Source organism: Pinus tabuliformis, chromosome 6 (genome assembly GCF_031772625.1).
Source record: "Pinus tabuliformis cultivar Carrire ecotype Pingquan chromosome 6, CPIR1, whole genome shotgun sequence".
Taxonomy (NCBI): Eukaryota; Viridiplantae; Streptophyta; class Pinopsida; order Pinales; family Pinaceae; genus Pinus; species Pinus tabuliformis.
In genome coordinates, this window is record NC_142292.1 from 1,494,540,600 (window position 1) to 1,494,565,667 (window position 25,068).

General features: G+C 39.3%; 1 pseudogene; it reads right to left on the reverse strand.

Annotated features, from left to right (window-relative positions):
- The window catches only part of LOC149264327 (uncharacterized), a 102,731-nt pseudogene extending 84,696 nt beyond the window's left edge, over positions 1–18,035 (reverse strand).
- Positions 18,036–25,068: the final 7,033 nt, after the last annotated feature.

A 25,068-nucleotide genomic window follows, 5' to 3' on the forward strand; every position in this document is an offset into this window, starting at 1 on the left:
TCATAGGTCCTAATAAAGTCACATTACCACTACTGGTCCCCAAGCCATGGTAATGGCATTCAGTCGTAAACTTGAAGGACAAGAGGTCTCATCATGAGTCGACTTGTTAACTTTTGTTAGCTCTAGTGAATGGCATTGTTATTAATAGGTTACGAAGCTAGAAAAATGATCGTTAGTAGACATCTAAGTAAATCTAAATGCCTTTGTAACTATGTACTTATTTCTAATAGATGGGACACTGGCATCTCAATGGGTTAAAAATGAATCCTTGTCGAGGCTATGGACGCTTGCTGGTAGCAATGGCCATGCCTATGGTATAGAAGTTAATTCAAGACTATGATTTCCTAGGTTACCTTGTTTTCTCAAAACTAATTGTTGATAAAGCCTACTGTTGCATATATAAGGTTTTCTAGAACTCATGGTTCATGGGGTAGTATTTAATAAGTTCTTAGATAATGATGGATATGGTTTATATCTATTATTGAGCTATAAATATTCACTTTACATTTCAAGGATGAAACTTTTAGTAAATTTGATATTTGACATTTTGTATCATCTAATCTATCATTCCTTTATTTTTACAAATTTCATATATCTAATCAAAGATAGTTGCTTTGCCCAATCAGTCTCCATTTATTCGTAGCTTAACAACACTACTATTATTTTGGGGTAGGGTAAAGAGGCCTAATTCTAATTTTGAATCCCAGGTAATTGGTTAGACCTTGAGAAGCAAAGAATGAGATAACTAATTCTCATAATTTTTGTGCTCATAACAACCAAAGCTTATGGGTCTAGGGAATGCATCTTTTTCTCATCATTTTACCCTCTTTTATATTCACTTTTTATCCATTATTATCTAATGACATTCACAACATGATTATGTCACTTTTATATATAATTAGGTAATTAAGGTGATGAATTATTGATTGAGGCTACTCGTGATATGTGTTATAGATATCTTGATGACAGGGAAACTAATCAGTTTTGGGGACGGAAACCATGCTACACTTTCTGATTACTTACTTTTAGCTTGCATGGCTTCCACCTTTCGCATCACTTTTAGCATCAACTCAACCTACATCAGATTCAACAAATATTAGTTCATACATGCCATTCCATATTTTTATTAAAACTTGAGGTAAAATAACATAAGTTTTTGATTTATTAAAATTTTAGGAGAATTTCATGAAAAACCACTAAGCGTTATTCACTCATATTTTTCAACCATTATTTCCCCTTATTTACCACTTCCTTTTTTTTTTTTTTTTGCAGAGACACAAAATCTTTCAGTTTGGGGGAGTGTTACTTTCATTAATTTATTTATCATGACCATGCCATTAATATTCTTTATCATCCATTGATCTCCTTATTCATTCTCAAAACCTCCCTTATTCCATGTTGTTATACACCAAGCAAGAATTTCAACAATGATTGTAGCAACCACCTCAATTTGTTTTCTAGTGTATTGCATGAGGACATGCAACATGTTCAATTTGGGGGAGGAGTTTCTATGCATGATGGATGTTTTCTCATTTATTCCCCATTTAAGGCATATAATTTCATTTTTATACAGTGTATAAATTGATTTGCGTATATATTTAGAATTGTCAACTATATTCTTGTAATTTTCGGACAACAAGAAGGTATCATTAAAATGAGAAAAGCCATAAAATTTCAAGCTAAACTAGTTTGTAAGACACTAGAAATTATGCATTGTCGCCTACATCCATTCTACTTGTATATCAGGATCTCTGGATCATATAGCTCTGATTTTTGGAGTGGAGAGGTATTAATATGGTAAAAATCTTCCTACAATATTTTAGCAAGATCTGATTAGTAGTTTTTGAGAAAATGGTTAATGGAGTTTGTTGTTACGTGTATCAAATTTTGTTACAAATTCATGTACATATGGTTGAAAGTCAATGTAAAAATTGTTACAACTTCACCAACATTGCTAGAATTGAATAACTATTGTTTTAAAGAAGCATTTGGGGAAGAAGCTTTTGTTCCATCAATATCATGAGATGGGGTGAGCATTTTGATTAATGTATTATAACTTGGTTGGTACAAAGGCATTATATTGCATGAGGACATGCAACATATTCAATTTGGGGGAGATGTTGGACCACTAATTTATCATTATTATTACCATTTCTTGACACACATTTCATCCATTTCTACCATTCTTTATCACGTTATTTATTATATAATTCCATTTCATAATTATTTATGCTCTTGTGGATAAGTAATACTTGTTCTCTTTTATTTTTAATAAATTGATGATTAGTATGCATGATTTTTCCAATGATGGATTATTAATGAATTTGTTATAACATCACTCACAATTTTAGCCTCCATGATATCTTCTAGATTGAAAATTTGATCTTCAGCTCATAATCAAATATTCCAATTGTGCAGAACAGACCAAATTAATTTTCCAACAAGTAGTTTTCCAAAATTTGGTCTATATTGAGAGAAAAACAAGGTTCTTTGAAGGACATTTTCGTAGATTTTCTGTTGTGACCGTTTTCCAAATTGCTCCAATTTCAATACCAGATTTGAATTTTTCCAGATAAATCATGATGGAAAGATCTCTCAAATTTCATCTTGCTTATTGAGATTTTGTAATCAATCTAAATTATAAGGGAAATCATTTCGTAATTAGTTTTGTTGTAAATTTCCATTTGTTGTTTGTGTATTTAAAAGACACAAATTAAAGAGAAAAGGGAGATAACACATATATAGTAGATCAAATATTTAAGTATTGAGGGTCTTTTGTAGTGCATTATATTAGATATCATTTTTTGGGATTCAACTGCGTGAAGAAAGTCATTCATCTATGACCATTTCCATGAGAGGTAGTCGTAATTGACTAATTTCTCATGGTTTTTTAATAGTCCACTTAGCACTCATTGCATCAGGTGATGCTCATAAGGGTGAAGAAGTGGGATTGAAACTAGTGAAATGAATCACATAGCGTCAATCATCACTTCAGGGGCTTGCACCCGGTAACCAGGACTTCCCCAGAGGTCACCCATCCCAGATTGCCTCTGGCTAAAGCATGCTTAATTGTGGAGTTTTCCCCACAATCAAGCCCACTTAGCTTGCTACCCCATTTGCAAAACCTTAGCAAGTATTGTGCCTCATGAACCATTCAAATAGAGCTCCCTTCACTCTTATGTATTTAAGTATTGAGCGTCTTAATGTATTTAATATAATGCACTGCGAAAGACCCTCAATACTTAAATACATAAGAGTGAAGGGAGCTCTATTTGAATGGTTCATGAGGCACAATACTTGCTAAGGTTTTGCAAATGGGGTAGCAAGCTAAGTGGGCTTGATTGTGGGGAAAACTCCACAGTTAAGCGCACTTCAGCCAGAGGCGATCTGGGATGGGTGACCTCCCGAGAAGTCCTGGTTACCGGGTGCAAGCCCTGGAAGTGATGATTGACGCTATGTGATTCATTTCACTAGTTTCAATCCCACTTCTTCACCCTTATGAGCATCACCCGATGTAATGAGTGCTAAGTGGACTATTAAAAAATCATGAGAAATTAGTCAGTTACGACTACCTCTCATGGAAATGGTCATAGATGAATGACTTTATTAATGTAGTTGAATCCCAAAAAATGATAAATAAGATCATATATTGAAGGATCTTCCTATCACTTGTAATAACAAAACTTCAACTTGTAACCTTTTTTATGAATTAATAAGAGTAGCAACATATCGTAGAGAGCAATCTTCTAAATTAATCACATTGAAAGGATTGGGTCGACGTTTCGAACCAACTAATGTGGTTCATCCTCAGGATAAGATGGTTTAAAATGTTGACACAATCCTTTCAATGTGATTAATCTAGAATATTGCTCTCTAAACTATAGATCACAGAAGTCTTAGATCTAGCAACATATCGTTAACTTGGTGTGATCTATAATTCTTCAGCCACAACCCTGATCGAAGAGTTCGGCCCACTCTTTCGATTAGGTGTTGTTGGAATATAGGTTGTGTGGTTTAGGTGCATCTTTTACTGGTATCGTTAATATTTTATGATTGTTGTTTATTTCCTTGTTGTTACAGAATTGTTGTTACTCAGGGTTGCTTTCTATTATTTGATTTGTTGGTTTCTGTTGGATTGATTTAGATCTCTTTTGGGCCAATAACCTTATATTTCGTAGTTGATCAATGCTAGGTAGGGAACCTGTAGCATGCATAAACCTTGCATGGTAACCTTGAAATAACCATAAGAACCCCAGGTTGACAATAAATGTAAAGAGGGATCTAATCTATAAAACCGATATTAGGACCCCAACACCCACTATCCCCTTCATCTTTGAAAATTTGTTGGGGAGAAAATCTTGGTATTCTTGTGGTAGGTTGGATATCTTCTCAACATTTGCTTCATCCTAGTAATTTATAATCACCTCAAATTTAGGATTATATTCAGTGCCATTATTTACCTTGCGCATTCTGATTATCTTTGTGTAATCCAATGTTGCAGAGTCCAATCTTGGTCAATTCACTTGTCTTTCTTCCTCAGAATCTGGAATATTAATATCTCAAGGATCTTCATGATCATCAAATTCTTATTTCACGCCACAACATTCTGGCAACTTCCTAATAATATGGAAGTTTTAGTGGAACAAGCATACTGACACCTCCTTCCTCAGGCTCTAGTTCTAGTGCAAATATATTCCCTTTCATACTACGTAGAGCCTCATTTATGAGTGGATCGTCTAACTCAGATTAAAAATTTCATACAAAAAATTTACCAATTTTACCCAATTTTCCATGGCTCGTCACAACTTTAGTTAGATGTACCAATTCCAATGTACAACATGCAACATGTACACAAAACAATGCACCCACTCCACCTCCTAAATGCCTTCAACCCTCCATTCTGTGACACACTTCTCTAAATGAGTAGTTGGGGACTCCACACCAGTGTATTGTTATACATACTCCCCAACATCTAACTCAAACTTGATTTGTAGCAAGTGCTTGCACTATCACCACGTCGGTGTGTGTGCCTTATGCATTTCCCATGAACATGAGGGAGTCACATTGAGAGGAAAATCTAATGTAGACAACTTGAGATGGTCAGGAAATTGTATTTCAAACTCTTTGAAAAAATTAATTACGCCTATCAACCCATTGAATTGAGGACGTTCCCATATTTCCATGCTAATCCACTGCACCGACCTAGTAATGCAGACACATCTTCCAGTGGAAACCTTGTAAAGGCATTGCTGCCAGTTCTCCAGTGCCTCATCTGAGTCTGACGAACAAGAGTTAATGCTTCACCGACTCAATCTAGCATCAAGCTGAAATATTCCTCTTTCCGGTCTATGATATTATAAACATTAGTGAGATCATCTACATCGAGGTCCTGTCTCACCAGTTTTACATAACAGTCCCCCTCTTTAGGGTCCAATAGTGCGACACTCGATATATATCTAGCTTTAAATATCTTTTATCTATTTTTCAAGTTAATAATAACTTGGTTATCGAATGCCTAATCAATACAAAGTAAGGTTGTGTAGGGATCTATGTCATCCACAATTTCAATAACTTTGAAGTCCACCAGAGTCTTTATTTCATCAATATTCACTTCCATGTCTTCTAACTACTTGATTGGGAATATTGATATTGATTGGAAAGACACAAATAGATTGAAAACCATACAAAATTAGGCTTTCCCATCAAGTCCCAAGTCATCTTTGGCAGGACATTAACATCAGAACCAAATCCAGAATGGTATTATCCATGTCATAGTCAGCTATATAGCCACTAAATTTGAATTCCTTGTTGGGGCACCTTCTACACAACACCTACTTTAATTTTCTTGTGCACCATGTGTCGCAGTTTCTTGTGTGCAGTAATCAATCATCTCGCTTAGTCTCTCCATTTATTCTTCATTTTTCATCAAATTTAAATAAATAATCAAGAAATTTTGGATGGAGCTTACCTCCCATGACATTACCTAAGGTGGAGGTTTGCTAAAGATCGATGGAGCATCATTCATTGGTGGCACTTGCGACTGCCTTATTGAGTTTGATGCTCCCCATTATGTAGCTAGAAAGACCTTCCTTGCTTCCTTGTACATTTTCTTCTCCTTGGCAGGGTCAAACCTTGGAGGAGGTTCTGTAGCTTTTTGTAGCCGTTGATGAGGATGCTTCGGTGGGTTCTTGATGAGCTTCATCTGTGACCATCTGCACATTTGGTCCACGCTTCTCCTACCATTTCACTAATAATTGTGGGTGATCATCTATGGTGTGGTTCAATTGCTTACAATAGGTACAAGTCATGTAGGGATTCAGATGGTACCCCACCAAATGTTGGGTATATGACCACAATTATGGAAAATTATCAACAATCTACCTCATCCAAAGCCTCCTCTCCCTCTTGCAGGTAGACCTTGTCCTCTTCTTGGAGGTCCATGACCTCGTGTTGGCATGGGATAGTCATTCCCTTGATATTGCTATGAATCCCCATCACCTTTCTTTGCCCCCTATATGCGGTAGGTGTCCAAGGTCAATTCGTGCATTATCTTGAATGCATGGAAAGAATGAATACCATGCCTCATTTATTTACAAAAGTCACAAAATGAATTCCTCGCAGAGCTTTGGTACTTCTACATCATAGGGAAGTTTGTTGGTAAGTGCATCCACACACTGCAAATATCACACCATAAATCCCTACCTTGGGCCAATGGATTCACTACCCTTGTAGTGATATAATCTCTTACAGTCGAGAATTCATTACAATTGTGTCCCTCCCTCTTGTAGATTTTACACCATACCTCTTCATGTTTCTCCTTGGTCTTGGTGAGATCTTGTAACTGTAGCGTTAAGGAGGCTAACTATGACTGTACTTGTGCCATTCTTGCATTTCTCTCCCCACCTATCGAGGTAGCCTCTAGGTGCATAGTGATATCTAATGCCTTAGGCTATGAAGTTACTTTCTGCTATGTTAGTGGAATGCGTATATGTGGCAACAACCCTATAATAAACCACTCTCAATGCTATGCGTCAGGGATCTGGATAGTTAACATGTCCATCAAAATTTTAAATCTCTCGTCTTAGTCCCACACAAACTCACTACTACCCTAATTAATCTCTTTTATCTTGATTATACATTAGGAATCTGGATTAGTCTTATGTAATTATTTTAGTAAGACTTGTTTGATGTTTTCCAAAGTGTGAGGTTTCCCTAGGGGAACAATGGCTTTGTACTTCATATACCACGTGAGTGCGCAGTCCCAGAAAGTAGTCTCCAACTGCATGATTTTTGTTCCTTCATCTAGGATTTTCTTAGTAGTCCAAATGGCTTCACATACAAACCAATGTTGTTCTAAATCTCTGGTTCCGATCCCGTGGTACATTGGTAGTCTTAATGTAGAATCGATCCTTTCCATGGTTGGCCTCTTGGTGTTTAACCTTTCAGAGTTCATTGCCACTATCGTAGATGGTAAAACCTGAACTATTTCTCCCACCTTTACTCCCTTAGCTTCTCCTACACCTAGCCTATACTGGTGTATCCTCCTTTGAATTATGTCTCTCTCTCCCTACTACTACTACCATTGTCCAGGTGGTCACGATTTCTTGATACCTACATTCTAGAAAAACTAGCAAATAAAGAAGAACTTACCTTTGGTGCAAAAATTCATGCAGGATGATTGGTTTGATCTAGGGGATGGATATTTCTTAGATGATGAGGTGTGTTGGATTATCTATGTCGAGTTGTACCTCCTCTTCCTCTATCACTTCCGTGCCAATACTCAGATGTCACACTTCCCATTCTTCTTCTTTATCATGACACCCTTCTCCACTACTCTAGGTGGAGAGACCTCTCCATGGAACTACACTCCACTCTCGGTGAAATAATTCCTCCTCTTCACCCCTCACTACTCTTTCTTCTTCTTTATCTTTAAGATGAACTAAACTTCCCACCAATCTGTATGCTCTGATTCTACATGACACGCCTCCTAGTTATCCCTTCATCGGAGATCGGTTTTATCACAGTCCTCTTCCTTGTATATGGACCATGAACATACCTGGTCCCACTATGTAGGAATCCTAATGTTCTCCTTGCCTCGCCCACTCTTGGTGATGATGGTAAAGCTTCCTCCACTCCCAAAATATCCATTCCAATGGCATTTCTTTGCCTTTTGGGAGATCTCCGCTTCCTCTACAATTCATCCTCGAGTGCTGAATCAATTGTAGCCCTCAAAACTGTTCTCTTTCTCAACATCCTTCCCTTTCTATATTGTAAGTTTTCATCTAGCTTACCACACACTTCTTTGCATTGTCACCTCTCCTTGCACCCCTTGTCCTTCTCTCTGCATTAAGCCATCCTTGGATCAATCCCTTTTTTCTCTACATTGCACAGGAATTTAACCACTCATGGTGTCAATTTCGAGCAACATTATCCCCTTATCACACAACAAAATTTTAATCCAGCTCAAAAATGTTCTCAGATATTTTGCCCGCAGTTCTCTGAAGAAATATTGCTTGGATGCACTGAAATATTGGGTGGATTCTACTAAAAACTCTACTATATACCCCTCTAATACGCTAGACCAAAAGTAAACTACTGTACAAATAAAATTACTCACAATATTCACTCTGTGCAAAACCTTGGGTGTCCAATGGTAAGGTTCTTACTTTTGTTTGAACCGTTGTCACTATGCTTGTTGTCTAAGTCACTCCCACAATTTGATAGGGAACTTTATGAAGAAAATATGGTGAAACTCAAAACCCAAGTATCTCTACAACCAAGCTTCAGGAGAAATACATAGACCTATGGTTTTCACTACCACAAACTCGTATTTTTTCTAGTCGAACCACTAATCAATCTCTTCTTAGGTTGGCCTCCACATCCCATTTCTTACTAGAGACCTTTAGGTCCTAAAAACAAAACCATTTTTTGGTGTTTAGAAGGGAGAATGACCCAAGGTTCAAGAGTTTTCCAACAAAACCCCCATGGATACTTACATTGTGAACATCTACAAATAGACAAGGTCTCACGTGAGGTATTCAATGGGTTGCAGAACCTTTGAAGGTGTTGTAGGGGGATAGGGGCATTGGAGGAAGTTCTAGTTCACAAAATCCCAATCCAATATATTACAACTTTTATCTCTCATACAAAATCCCATTATTCAAACATATAACCCCACATTTACAACGCACATAACAATGCTCATAGACTATAGCTATAACACTGGTTGCACTTATTACATAGTTTATATGGGAAACCTATTCTCAAACAACCAACTAGAGCATATACCAGATATTACTTCAACTAAAAATAACATAAAAAAACTTTGGTTTTTACACAATAACATAGTTATATACAACAAATAAAGTAGCTACATCAACAGAAAGCTTCACACAGACATGGATTCCATCGATGACATTTACCATCAAAACACATCATTACACAATAAAAACATATATCCGAGGCCAAAACTCCTGAAGAGCTCATATATTCATATTATCCAGTAGAAGAAATTGTACATAAGTTCATGAGTTCGACAACAAGCTGAGAAAGTATATCTTCATAATAAAAAACTATCCAACACCATAAGTTACAAATTAACATAACATCTACAAAGTTACACTCTACTAGAACCCCATTATAGTCATATCCATGGTATTCATCAATATATCATTGAAAGTAAGATCAAATATCATGAAAATACACAACAAATCATAACAGAGTAAATAGAGCACAACAAAACCATAAAATTCTCCATAAAGAACAAAATTGAATAGAATAGAGAACCCTTGATTAATAGCAATCATTCCTTTTAAAGTGGAGATTCTCCATATCCTACTAAGGGAATATTATGCCAGCTCAACTTTCCAACTTATCTAACTAAGTTGTCCTCATTCATGCTAACCTCAACTTTCCTTCACTCCATTAGTCCATGTATAACCATCTTGTATCGCTAGAAGTTACTCTATTGACCGAAGGATTAAATTAGTTACCATGAAATATTTGTCTCACACCTCTATAGAACATACATCATTCGAGCCTATACGATGCACTTCAAGCCTCTACATGGTATTCTGCTCGTGGTATCTATCCCTTCTTACATAGTTCTTCCACACTTAGGCAAAATTTTAAATTTTTTTAAATTTTCACTTTATCCCTTCCTAGGCCCAATATGCCTCATGTAATTTTAATTGTTAATATGAAAAGTCTAATTGCCATATGATTTTTCTAAAATGTGTGTGTTGATATAGAATGATTATGTATTGCAAATATGTTTCCTTTTAAATTTATTGATATGCGACTAAATGTGATTAAATGATTGAATATCTGATGAATATGAAACAAATTTTGTGACTACTGTAAATGATATATTGAAAATAATTTATGCCTAAGAAACTAACATGTTTTAGTTGAATGAGAATGAAAATTGCAGGTAGAGTTGCTTGGGTATAATCCCACAATGAAAGATGAAAATATCACCACTTAGAAATAGGCAAGCATTGTGAGAAGAGTCTCATGTTCATGAAACCTAGGTTCTATATGAAGTAATTTTGAAAATAAAAATTTCTGATTGAAAATTTTATGAGTATACCTCATGTAAACTAAAAGTTAAGGAACATGTGAAATAATGAAACTATCTAAGAAGGACAGATAAATGTTATGAAGTAGAAAGCCTAGGAAGAAGGCCACTATAGCAACATTGGAACCCTATGACAAGTAAACCCCGTCAAAGCAAGCCAAAGGGATACCTTGGCTAGAAGACGCCGTGAATAATGACATAAGTTATGTTAGAGAAAGTAGGTGAGATTCCATGTCTATGAGACTCTAATAGTTCCTTAACTATTCTTATGAAGGAAAACCTTGGTTAGGTTGATCGCTTGAGGAAGGGGATTTCCTAGACCCAAAATAGAAAATAACTACTAGGAAGAGAATCTTATGTCACACATTCATTGCATCATTGCAAGAAACAGGATGGAATTGTTACATATGGAATCAAATTGAGTGGAGGACAATTATATAGATAAGTATTAAGTTGAAATTTAATTTGTTGAAATGCATGATTCCTTATGGAAATTGAGTTTTTTGTGTGGAAAATATCTAATGACTATATATGAACATGATCAAAACACATATGTTCTATTGATTTTCCTATGTAGATACTAGATGGAATGAAGTAACTTTGGAAGTAACCAAGTTGTGAAGACAAATACCATGGCTGAAGTAGTGAGAAGGATAAAATACACTTAGAATGATGTTTATATTTAAGAGTAAGTTGTTGGTGTAGCTGAAAAGAAGAAATCTACATAAAATTGCATTAAATAAAGACATTTGGAATGGTGTGTAGCTAAAAAGGGCACTTTGGTGGTGTAATGTTATTGAGAACAAAACTTAAAATGGTGAAAACACCGAGCACAATGTTCCCTTAAGGGGGGGAATTGTAAGATCATTGATTTTAATTCCACAAACTTATTGTAGTTGTAATTAATTATGTTAGTGATGATTGTATGGGAAAGTATGTGTAAATGGGTTATTATACCTGGAATAATTCCAATTATATTTAATAGCAAATGATGAGTAGGAGGTGAAGCCTTGATATTGATCTAGGTGGATGTTGGAGGCCACCTGGCTATCCCACTTGGACCACCACAACTGTCTCTTTTAGTTTTTGAGTTTCCTTAATTGTAGCACAATTTATTATTTTTAGCAGTTTTTCGGGTCCTGAACTTCTGGAGCCGTTTTGAGGCCCTAAACGACGTTTTTTGGGAAAACTAGGAGCAACATGGGTCCATGGACGAATGTTTATCTTCCCAAAGTTGTAGTCCTCAGATAGATCTTTCTAACGAGGTATTGTGCGCGTCAAATGCAGATCGTATGCCAATGTTACAACCCTAGGAAGTTGATGTACCAATTTACCCAAAACGGGGCCCATAGTTTGGCGCTTCATCTCATAGGGTTAAGTTTTTTGATGTTTAGGGTTTTCCATTGTTTCTCAACAATAAATAGGCCTTTGAGCCTTATTGTAAGACAGTTCAGAGGCATTTAGCCACCACATCTCTTCTTAGAGATAAGCTACCATTGCCCTAGCTAGTATTTCCATTTCTGTCTGTAAGCATATTTCGGTATCTTACATTAATGAAATGAAGTATTATTTCTATTGCATCTCTATATTTATGGTTGTATCTGTAATTTTTTGCGTTCCTGTTTAAATCATGATCAGTGGTATCAGAGCGGTCTGCTCTTTCTCTATTTTTCTTTGCATGTCCCCAATGAGGTTGGGATATAAGGAGTTACGACTTGAACTGGTTGAACCTTTGCAAGAACAGCCTCGCAAATCCCGACGGCCTCCCATGGCGGATGAAAAGAAATATGAGGGGGTAGGAGATCCTATCAAAATATTGCTCGAAGAACCCATCGAGCAACAAAGGAATGCGGTGATGGACAACTTTGCCCAGATCCTTTAGCAACTACCCAGGGGCGACGCATCGACTTCCAACATCTACTCTGGAAACACCATACCCTTTAAGGTACAAGTTAATTTTGAAATCCCCATATTTGAGGGTCAGATAGATGCAAATGCCGTAGATAAATGGTTAAATCTGTTAGAAGGGTATTTTTCTGTTCATGATTTTTCCAGCCAACAAAAGATCACTTTTGCACTTCTCAAAGCAGCCCCCCACATCAAGGACTGGTGGGAAACCTATTGCGAGTAGAAGGATGAAAGTACGAACTCACTGTTTTCAGCCATTCCCACCTAGAATTCATTTCGGGACGCCATCAAGGAGCAGTACTACCCTATCAAAAGCTACGGGGAAAAATACATAAGGTGGACCACACTGCGGCAGGGAAGGGACCAATACGTGCCAGAGTTCACAAATATTTTCCATACCCTTGACACAAAGTTGGGTATCAAGGATTATGAGCTGCATTTGGTACTCAAATACTGCGACTGCTTACATAGGTACATCCAGGATGAGATGGAGTTCCTGAACATCTCCTCGCTCAGCACGACGTATTGATACGTTGTCAAAATCGAGTAGAAGTTTAAACAGAAGAAACGAGACTTTGGATCCACGAATCTGAAGCAAGGGAAAGGCTTCCCCAAATCGCAAAACCAAGGAAAAAGCCAAGACGAGGAAACCCAATACAACTCGTCGAAGCCACAAGAAAAGAACAACACCATGAAGTTGAAGAAGGACATAGGAAAGTGGTGTGAGTTCCACAAGGGCCCCACTCACAACACAAGTGACTATCGAACCAAGCAGTCGCTGGTGGCCGAGTTGAAGGCTACGAAATCTGATGCATGTTCCGACCCAAAGTCAGAACCCAACAAGGGGAATGGAAAAGGGAAGTAGATCATTGATGCAGAGCCCAATGCCACTGTTGCCACTTCCAAGATCTAGAAGAATGAGCCCAAAGATCCAGAGGAGGGGAGCGTCATTTCCACTCAAAAATGTGGGTGAAGGGTTCGCTGCTACAATTCATTGTTGACAGTGGGAGCGAAAAGAACCTCATTTCAGCAGAGGTTGTGAAGCAGTTGGGACTACTAACCATACCACACCTGCAACCATATAGTATCGGGTGGCTTCACCAAGGACGAGATCTCCGAGTCTGCCAACAGTGCCGCCTTCCCTACAACATCAAGCCCTTCACAGATGAGGTATTGTGTGATGTTGCACCGCTTGATGTTTGTGATGTATTATTAGGCTAACCATACTTGTGGAGGCGACATTCTGTGTATGAGTCAAGGCTTCACATTGTTATTATTTATTTCTGTAATACACTATACAGGATACTAGAGGTAGCCCCACCTACTACCACTTCTTTGATCTCTGCTAAGAAAAGTAGTAAGATCATCTCCCAAACTAGGAAATTTATTTTCTGTCTGGTTCACCCTAAAAGTAGGGGGAAGATCATAGCCACATCCATGACCCTCGGGAAGGGTTCATCCACGCAACAGAAGCAGGTGGATATGGTCGTGAAAGAAGACAGGGACATCTTCTCCTCACCCACAAGGGTACCGTTGCACTGTCAGTTCAAGCATTCATCCGTTCTAACTTCCGGGGCACCTCTACCCAACGGGTCGATCTATCACCACTCCATTCTGGAAAATGCCAACTACAAGCTGAGACATGATCAGCAGCAGGTACCACACAAGTTTCAAGTGGGTGACAAAGTCTGGTTGCATTTGCAGAAAGAATGCCTTACAGGAGCCCATCAAAAGCTCAGATCACTCCAATATGGTCCTTACACCATTACCAAAGCTGTGGGAAATAATTCTTTGGAGCACAAAATTCTCCCATTCCTCCGCTTGCACCAAGTATTCAATGTGGACCGCCCTTTACCATGCTTCCCACCATTACTGGACATATCAGAGGTTTAAGAACAACTCACTAGGGACCAAGTTCAGCAGAAATTTCCTCATCTCATGGAGGAACTCAACGCAATGGGGACCATTTCTTCCTAAGGGAGGAGGAATGATCGAGGTGGATGTTGGTGTACTTGGATAGATCTTTCTAACGAGGTATTGTGCACGTAAAATAGAGATCGTATTCCAAAGATACGACCCCAGGAAGTTGATGTAGCAATTTACCCAAAAAGGGCCCATAGTTTGGTGCTTCATCTCCTAGGGTTAAGTTTTCAGATGTTTAGCATTTTCCATTGTTTCTCAACAATAAATAGGCCTTTGAGCCTCATTGTAAGGAAATTCAGAGGCATGTAGCCGCTACATCTGTTCTCAGAGATAAGCTACCATCGTGCTAGTTGATATTTCCATTTCTGTTTGTAATCATATTTCAGTATTTTACATTAATGAAATGAAGTATTATTTATGGCACATCTCTGTATTTATGGTTATATCTGTAATTTTTTGCGTTCCTGTTTAAATCCGGATCAGATACAAACTATGAAGTGTCATGAGGAGGGAGGGAAGTTGCATTCTTGTTTAAATCCGGATCAGATACAAACTATGAAGTGTCATGAGGAGGGAGGGAAGTTGCAAAAGGGGATTTGGATAATTAATATCACTAATAAATTATTTGGTTGAGCTAACATTCTAAGATTGTCAGCTTTCCCCAAGAAAATATCTAGTGGAATGGTGTGGAAATAAATTCCATATTTATGGAAGTGGCGGGGTTATAACCCAACTATCTTATTCAAGATGGTGGGCCCCAGTATTGTAGCAATAATGCTACAACTCCTGGAACTCCCTTCTTTAATTTTATCAACCCGGTAGTTCGTAACAAACTTGGAAGCGACGATGCTGTATGCACAAGTACTAGTTCTTGCCGCAGCTGTCACTTGGTCAGCTGGCACAAGTCCGCTAGGGGCTCAAGCCAACTTCTATGAGCTCTTAGAAGAAGCTTTTTAACTGATGCACGAAAGCTAACTCAAAGGAAGCTAATCTACTTGCAGAAAGAAACTGAAAGCCAAAAAGAAATACAAACCCTAGCAAACCCTAATTCTACCAACTAGTCCTACTGATGCAAAAATGAGAATGCAAACTACGAGAAGAGATGCCATTACTTCTAGGAAGGTAAAATGCATGTGTCTAAGTTATCACTATCTGAAGAAAACATCTTTTTGTATTTTTGATTAAGTTATTAGAATTATCATGCATGTGCTTTTAACTGGCTTTTCACTGTGCAGGGATGGATCAAGGAGGAGAAATGCTTGGAAAAGGTTGGGATGGTACAGAGAGGGTCTAAGGGATCCCTAACATTCTTTCCGAGAGTTTCACAAAGTCTGGATGCCATGCAACCGTGTTTATGAACTTCTACAGGAAGTCTGCAGGGGTTTCTACAGGATGTTCTGTAATTCTTCTACAGGATGTTTCGAAATGGGATTTTTGAGGATGGGTGATTGATGGAAGATGCATGGATGGTTATGGAGGTAGGATGGGGGTCTGAAGTGACCTAGGAACTGATGGATGGAATGGTGAGATGATATGTGGAAGGCTGATTTGGCTTTAAGGTAGTTGAGACAACAATGGAGAAGAAGGTAGGGTTACGTGGGCAAGAGGATGGGTGTGAAGCGAGAAGCCTAGATATGGGATGAATCAGATGGCTCTGATGAAGCTTGACCATGTGAGTGAGTGATAGAGATGCCCTGCACAATGCACATTCAACCGAATCAATGAATTCTTGCAAACAAGCTAAGTCCTAGCTAACTTAATCTAACTGTCAATGAAATGAATAAACATCAGCCTCGTTTGGAAAGAGAACCATGTACATCACGTGAGCAAGAACATTCCGAAAGATCTAAATGCATGACAAACTCCTACCAATCGATTCCCAAACATAAAAAGCTACTTTAACCAACAAAAACAACCAAAATAACAAAGCAAGATCTAAAGAGCAGATTTTATTTTAAGAACGCAACAAACACACATAAAGATAAACAAGGGAGGTACTGGGCGCTTGAGATGGGCCCAACCCCAAGAGCTACAGCCTCCCAAGAGAGATTTAGAGCTGGTGCAAAGCTGAATTCATCTTTATTAATCAAGAATGAAGAGTTACATCAAAACTGTCCACAAGGAGAGCTTGAGAATGAGCTGAAAGCAAAGCTAATCTATTGCATACAAATCGAATTACAAAATGACTACAACAAGGCTATGAAATGACTAACTACTAGCTACTATCTACTGGCTAACTAGCTAACATCCACTGGCTACACTGGCTAACCCAAATGAGGCCCTAAGCCTTCTTATTTATACAATTTGAGGACCCAACAGTCCTCCTAAAATTTAGGGACTCGGCTGCCCAAAACTTGGAGTTAACAGCAGTCCTACTTGACTTGCTTGGCTGCCCTTGTGTTGATTGATTCGGTGGCCCTTGAACTCCGAGCTAATGGTGGAGAATTCGAGGCAAGGGCCCATAAATGAAGGGGACACCTTCCTACAAATCCTCTAGCTTGTCTTCCCACGAATTTGGCTGCCAAGTGCTCATTAAGACCTTCAATTTTGTCTCCAAATTGACCAAAAAGGCTACACAAAGCACCCATTAGACTTGTTGGCATAATGACTAACCAAATTCACTCTATTAGCATAAAAATAATCAAAAACATGCAATAAACCAATGAGAATGGTGGATTAAGTCAAATTAGGAGGTTGAATGAGCCCAAATAATTGTACATTTTTGGGGCTCATCATCACCCCCCTACTGAAAGTGTTGCTCATCCTCTGAGCAACCAATCTCTCTCCTCGTCTTTGATGGCCCTGGTGGCTTCTTTGGCTAACATCTCGGCTGATTTCTCCTTTGGCTTCCCTCTTTTCAAACTTCCTGTAGAAACAGTTCTCTGTCTTCCTGTAGAAACAGTCTGCTAACAGTTCTCTGTCTTCCTGTAGAAACAGTCGGCACTGTCTTAGCCTGCTTGGCTGAGGGTGCTTTTCCTTTCAGCTTGGCTGTGGCAGCCTTCGTCTTCTCGCCCTTCTGCTCTTCTTCCTCACTGTCTGCTGCTTTTCTTAGTGAATCCTCAGCCTTGTTATGAGTGCACAAGTATATGCAATCATATGGAAGAAATGGTGCCCTTGGCATTCCCTAAAACCTGCAACGTGAGGGCACTCGTATGTCTTGTAACAAGAAAGTTGGTTAAATCCACAAGATAAGCCATGGTCATGTTTCCAAGCAACAGGAATATGATAAAGGTGTTTCCTTTCCTTATGCTTTGGCTTTGATACAAACAATTGGCACTGGCTTCTTTAACTGTGCACAACTAATCAATTTTCCCCTGTTTGCCTCATGTTGACTAGATTCTGCATAATCAGTTGTAGGTCTCCACCACACCTCTTCCATATCTGATGGGTTCTGTTTCATATGTTTCTTTTCATCCAGATCACTAAGCATATGAATGCCCGACAAGGGATCCTTCAATGCTGAAAAAATCAGAGATCCTTCCTCTCTTCTCTCATGTTCATTAGAAACACCAGCTTCTTTAAATTCGTATTGAGCTGCACTCTGGCCATCTGGCATACCTGATATATAATCTTCAACCCGTTTCATGCCCTCTGTATTATCAAGTTCTGCATAAATGTTTGACATATGTTCCTTGAGTTGTGAAAGAGAAATTTGTTTCTCCTTACCTTTATCTTGTTTAAGAGGAAACCTTATGTCCAAGAGCTGGTACGTTTCCTTCTAGACCTCAGTCAAGTGTGTAGGAATGATTTCCTCATGCGTCACTTTAGGGAAACTTATCTCCATATGTTGCTGACTTTTCTTCTGAATAATAGTTGGATGTGAAGGGCTAGTTTCTTTGCATACCACTTTTGGAATGGCGGAATTAAAATGCTGTTTCGGAAGCTGCATTTCTGATCCAGTATGGCTGACATTGTGAATTTCATTTTGATGAGCATGAATGCTCTCTTTATGCACTTTTTCGGTGTGTGCAAATTTTGTGTCCCTTTCAAAAGCACAGCTTTAATGGGCTCCTTTGCATCTTTCTCCTCTTGAGTATTTACAGTGGCATTTTCCTTTAAACACCCATCATCATTTCCAGGCCCACTCTGATCGGCACCAACATTGTTTGCCTTCCCTACATAATCTTCCAAAAGGCAGTAGCAGAAATTCTTTTCCTCTGAGGTGCAGAAACAAGCTTCATTGGGTCACCAGGATGTCCGAGTCCTCTGCAGCAGTTATTGATGGGAGAGTTCCATGAGTAGTGAGCACTAATGCTCCGTGAATCAGAATCCCTGACCCTGTCGAGTTTATGCTTACTATGGCTCCTTTGTTGGACAAGACACTTTCTCTTATTTTCTCTGAACAACCAGGCTCTGCACACAGGTACCCACAAAAGCAGGATGCATTGCTCAAGAAACTCATAAGGGAAGCCTTTGACTGCTTGCTCCCAGTGTCCAGTGATTACCAAAAGAGCCGAAGATTTTCTGATTAGTTTCTGATTTTAAACCCTTTTATCTCTGCTCCATAAATATATATATTTACTGCACACAAGAGGACAACAATAACTGAGCAGAATTCATCTGCGTGTGATGGAATTGACACACAAGGATTCCATTGCATTCATGGTCACTACCAGTAAGGGATGACATGAATATTACTTAGTTTTGACACTTTCATGAAAGAAAATGCAGGGCTTCATTCTCTTCTGGATAATGGGAATGATCAAATAACAATTTTCACGAGTACACCAGCAAGGAGATTTTGATCAGAAGCTGGAAAGGTAAAACTTGCATGGGCAGTATCAGGTTCCTCCCGCTCCAAATCATAAAGCTTTGGAATAGCATTTGCAACACACCTTCTCACATAAGGAGAAGGATCTATAGCACATTTCTTAAGAGCCATTGAAACCAGAGGTGCCACACCATGAACACGGATTCTAGACATTGCACGAAGAGTCCATGCACGCAACAACACGGATTCCAGACATTGCTATGGAGCTTGTTACAGCTGCAAGGACGATGATAAACTAGAAACTATAGCTGTGAGAGTTCGATTGGATGTTTATGAAGATTTTCGTTGATGAAGGGTGAGCTGGCCAACTACATGTTGGCCCCATGCAAACTGTTGTGCTATCATGAACTGCAGTGGTTACTATTTGTTCTCTGCTTGAAATCTCATCCATCAGTTGCACTGGAGTTAGACTACCCACACTGTCCGTGTCTTTTTAAATTTCACGTGCATGACTGACCCATGCATGCTGCGTGACTTTCTCGTGAGTGCTAGAGAACTGGGTGTCTTGCTACATTCATGGCTTAATTTCACCATTCCATTCATTCATGCAATGCTTAGACTAGATTCATGCAATAGATGAACAAGGTTTAGTCACGTACCTGAAGTCAAACGACTGCTTGTGAAGCTTTTTGCTGCTGCATGCTCTGATTCTGCTGCTGCATGCTTGGATCCTTTGATTGCATGAGGGCTTGGCTGATGATTTTTGATTGCTTTTCCTTGTGCAGGTGTCCTCTGGCCGGATCTGAGCTGCATGCAATTGTTTCCACGTTCAGATCTGCACCTTCAAGCTGCTGCTGCTGCATGGTCACAAAACCAGAACTTGTTTTCGCCATTGCTCTCAAACGGTAAACCGGATTGATCTGAAACTCGATGAGCATGTTCCTATCATCATTATGCATCTCCCATAGCAAAATCGTGATCAATGGATGCACGAATTTCGAGAAAAATGGAAAATGGCTGAAGATTTCAGAGCTCGATTTCTCGGAAACCGTGCATCGGAATCGGCTAAAACTGCTTGGGTAGGTTACCATCACTCACATGCATATCCCCATGAAACAGGTTTTGAAACAGATGCACGGATATGGAGAAAATGCAAAAATGGCTGATGGTGATGGAGGCTGATTTCTTGGAAACCGTGCACCGGAATTGCATGGAACTGCTCAGGCATGTTGCCATCAACCTTGTACAATTCCCCATAAAACAGTTTGTCAAATGGATGCATGGTTCTCAAGTTATGGCAAAAACAAATTTTGTTCTATGTCTTTTTGCTTCAAGGCTTTTTGCAAGTGGTTGCATGGAAGGAAAAACTGAGCTTGGGCTGTGATGTAGGTATGGAGATGATGGAGGAGGATTTGGAAGATTGCATGAGTACTTCTGAACCCTCGAGGAAGCTAACATGTTCGCCAAACCACTTTTTGAAATCCATGTCTAGTTTCCCACAATTTCTACAGGAAGTTCCTGTAGAAGCACAATGAGAAGCACAATGAGGTGGAAAAAATGATGGAGAAAGGCAAGGGATGGACACACAAGTGCTTGTAGGCCTAATCAACAGATTCCCACCATTAGATTCCATTTTAAACTTGAATTTGGTTCGTCCAAAGGTTCTACAGGATGTTTCCTGTAGAAATACAGAGCTTCCTGTAGAAGGCACAAGAAAATTCCTTTGACCTTGATTTGAGTGCTCCTCCTGTCATGAAACGTCCTTCTTGCAACCTGCAATTAGCCAATGGAGATTAGTTTTATTTTTCTTTTCTTTTTCTCTTTTTTTTTTGAAAAACAACTAGGGCGCCTCATGGAGGTTTTCACCCTAATTGCCTGCCCTGGGCGCCTCCAAGGAAGGTTTTCACCCAGGGATCTTATTCCATTTTTATTTTCTCTTTTTTCCAACCCATTGACCGCCTCATGGAGGTTTTCAATCAATGAGCCAATCTAAGGCGCCTCCAAGGAGGTTTTCACCTTAGATTTTTATTTTTCTCTTATTTTCATTTTTTTCTCTTTTTTTCTTTTTTTTTTTCTACCCTACCCTACTTGAAAAACAAAATCATTTTCAAGTATAAGAATACTTCCAATGGAGCCATGTGCACATCGAGATTAGAGAAAAAATGATGTGAAGGCTCGAAATGCATGCTTGGACAAGTATCCAGATCTCAGAGACCAAATGATCTGGCGTTGAAGGGATCAAACAAAGCTGAGGAAGAAAGTACCGCTGCAACTTAGTGACCTTCTGAAACCATATCTCAATATAGCTTTGATATCCTTGGTCATCTTGCTGATTTGGATCATTCTTCATGTCACCTTCTATCATGACCTTCTGATCTTCTTCTTTTTGTTGATCTTTCTCTTGAGTACATGGAGGATTTGATGATAACCATGAGGGAACTCTCTCGATATCTGATTTAGATCTCTTCTCTTCATCAAGTGCAGCCCATGGTTCTTTGATCTCCTCTTTGGAACCTTCTTTTTCCTTTGGTCCTTCAATGTTGTCAATAGATTCTCTCTTTTGCAACACTCTTCCTGAGCTTTGGTGAACATCATTGAGCTCAAAAGGAGTCATTTGCAGATGTTGTGCCTCAGCTTTGCAATTGGGTTGAGCTACTCCATTGTATGGCTTTGGAAATGGTACGGGTAGTTGAGTGGAGGTGTGAAATTGAGATGGAGATGGATGGCATTGTGGTTGGGTAGGCATTTGGGGTTGCCTTGGTGGAGGAGGAGGCGATGGTTGTGGATGAGCAGGTGGTGGAGGAAAATGAGCGGGATGAGAGTTGTACTGGGGCCTCCACCCCTGATGAGGTGCATTCCATTGAGGTTGTGGCTGAGCATAAGAGTGAAATGAATGAGCAACTGGTTGGGCATAATATGGATCTGTGAAGGAATAAGGAGGAGGTGTGAACCAGGAAGGATGAGCAGGGGGACCCCAAGAAGGCATGAAGGTGGCTTGATAAGGGTCATAATAGGTCTCGGGTGTCCCTTGTAGTTCCTGCTGGTAAGCTCTAGGTCCATGCGGCCTCCTTTGGTTCATATAATAGAGTGATTCAGTGGCTCCTTTAACTCTCTGATATGCAACTTTAATTCCGGGTAAGGAAGGGCACTGATCTATAGGATGGTATTCTTCACAGATGAAACACACTTCTGGGGAGTGCATTGGACATTCGTTCCAAGGATGCTTTCTAGAGCACCTGGGACAAAAGATGACCAAAGCCCTCTTGGCTTCCTCTTGCTTCTTTTGGATCCACAGGGTATCCAATTGCATGGCAAGAAACTGCCTCATATCACTCTTGAAACCTTCTATCTGATCTTCAAATTCATCTTTGGACAAGGGACTGCTCCCAACATTTCTGCTTGTAGCCATTTGCTCCAGAGGAATGGTTTCTTCTTCTTCTCCCCTAGAGGTTCTTTAAGTATGTCTTTTTGGCCACTTAGGGGTTCTTCTCTCACAGCCATCGAAGAAGAGAGAAGGTTGGCTGTGTGAAGCAGTGGGGGTGTTGTGCAATCATTTTTCTAACTCATCTCTACTCCTACAAGGCATGAAATGAAATCTTTTTGGTTGATTTTTGCATTTTTCTTCTTGTACCTGCAAAACTAAAATAGATTGAACTGCAACTAACTATCTTGCTGAAATGAAAATGCGGAATTGAAATGAAAGCAGGAAAGGACTAATCTATTTTGCTCAAATGAAATTGCAGGAATGAAATGCTAGGCTACGCTTGCGAAATTGAAATGCTAATCTACGCTTGCAGAAATGAAATTGCGGAATTGAAATGCTAATCTACGCTTGCAGAAATGAAATTGCGGAATTGAAATGCTAATCTATGAAAGCAAGAAATGCTAATCTACTTTTGCATAAATGAAATTGCATAATGGAAATGAAATAAACTACTTAGCAGAAGGTTGTAGTAGAAAATAGAAGAATAGCAACAATCACCAATACTCTGCCGCTTCCCCGGCAACGGCGCCAAAAAGATGGTGGGCCCCAGTATTGTAGCAATAATGCTACAACTCCTGGAACTCCCTTCTTTAATTTTATCAACCCGGTAGTTCGTAACAAACTTGGAAGCGACGGTGCTGTATGCACAAGTACTAGCTCTTGCCGCAGCTGTCACTTGGTCAGCTGGCACAAGTCTGCTAGGGGCTCAAGCCAACTTCTATGAGCTCTTAGAAGAATCTTTTTAACTGATGGACGAAAGCTAACTCAAAGGAAGCTAATCTACTTGCGGAAAGAAACTGAAAGCCAAAAAGAAATACAAACCCTAGCAAACCCTAATTCTACCAACTAGTCCTACTGATGCAAAAATGAGAATGCAAACTACGAGAAGAGATGCCATTACTTCTAGGAAGGTAAAATGCATGTGTCTAAGTTATCACTATCTAAAGAAAACATCTTTTTGTATTTTTGATTAAGTTATTAGAATTATCATGCATGTGCTTTTAACTGGCTTTTCACTGTGCAGGGATGGATCAAGGAGGAGAAATGCTTGGAAAAGGTTGGGATGGTACAGAGAGGGTCTAAGGGATCCCTAACATTCTTTCCGAGAGTTTCACAAAGTCTGGATGCCATGCAACCATGTTTATGAACTTCTACAAGAAGTCTGCAGGGGTTTCTACAGGATGTTCTGTAATTCTTCTACAGGATGTTTCGAAATGGGATTTTTGAGGATGGGTGATTGATGGAAGATGCATGGATGGTTATGGAGGTAGGATGGGGGTCTGAAGTGACCCTGGAACTGATGGATGGAGTGGTGAGATGATATGTGGAAGGCTGATTTGGCTTTAAGGTAGTTGAGACAACAATGGAGAAGAAGGTAGGGTTACGTGGGCAAGAGGATGGGTGTGAAGCGAGAAGCCTAGATATGGGATGAATCAGATGGCTCTGATGAAGCTTGACCATGTGAGTGAGTGATAGAGATGCCCTGCACAATGCACATTCAACCGAATCAATGAATTCTTGCAAACAAGCTAAGTCCTAGCTAACTTAATCTAACTGTCAATGAAATGAATAAACAGCAGCCTCGTTTGGAAAGAGAACCATGTACATCACGTGAGCAAGAACATTCCGAAAGATCTAAATGCATGACAAACTCCTACCAATCGATTCCCAAACATAAAAAGCTACTTTAACCAACAAAAACAACCAAAATAACAAAGCAAGATCTAAAGAGCAGATTTTATTTTAAGAACGCAGCAAACACACATAAAGATAAACAAGGGAGGTACTGGGCGCTTGAGATGGGCCCAACCCCAAGAGCTACAGCCTCCCAAGAGAGATTTAGAGTTGGTGCAAAGCTGAATTCATCTTTATTAATCAAGAATGAAGAGTTACATCAAAACTGTCCACAAGGAGAGCTTGAGAATGAGCTGAAAGCAAAGCTAATCTATTGCATACAAATCGAATTACAAAATGACTACAACAAGGCTATGAAATGACTAACTACTAGCTACTATCTACTGGCTAACTAGCTAACATCCACTGGCTACACTGGCTAACCCAAATGAGGCCCTAAGCCTTCTTATTTATACAATTTGAGGACCCAACAGTCCTCCTAAAATTTAGGGACTCGGCTGCCCAAAACTTGGAGTTAACAGCAGTCCTACTTGACTTGCTTGGCTGCCCTTGTGTTGATTGATTCGGTGGCCCTTGAACTCCGAGCTAATGGTGGAGAATTCGAGGCAAGGGCCCATAAATGAAGGGGACACCTTCCTACAAATCCTCTAGCTTGTCTTCCCACGAATTTGGCTGCCAAGTGCTCATTAAGACCTTCAATTTTGTCTCCAAATTGACCAAAAAGGCTACACAAAGCACCCATTAGACTTGTTGGCATAATGACTAACCAAATTCACTCTATTAGCATAAAAATAATCAAAAACATGCAATAAACCAATGAGAATGGTG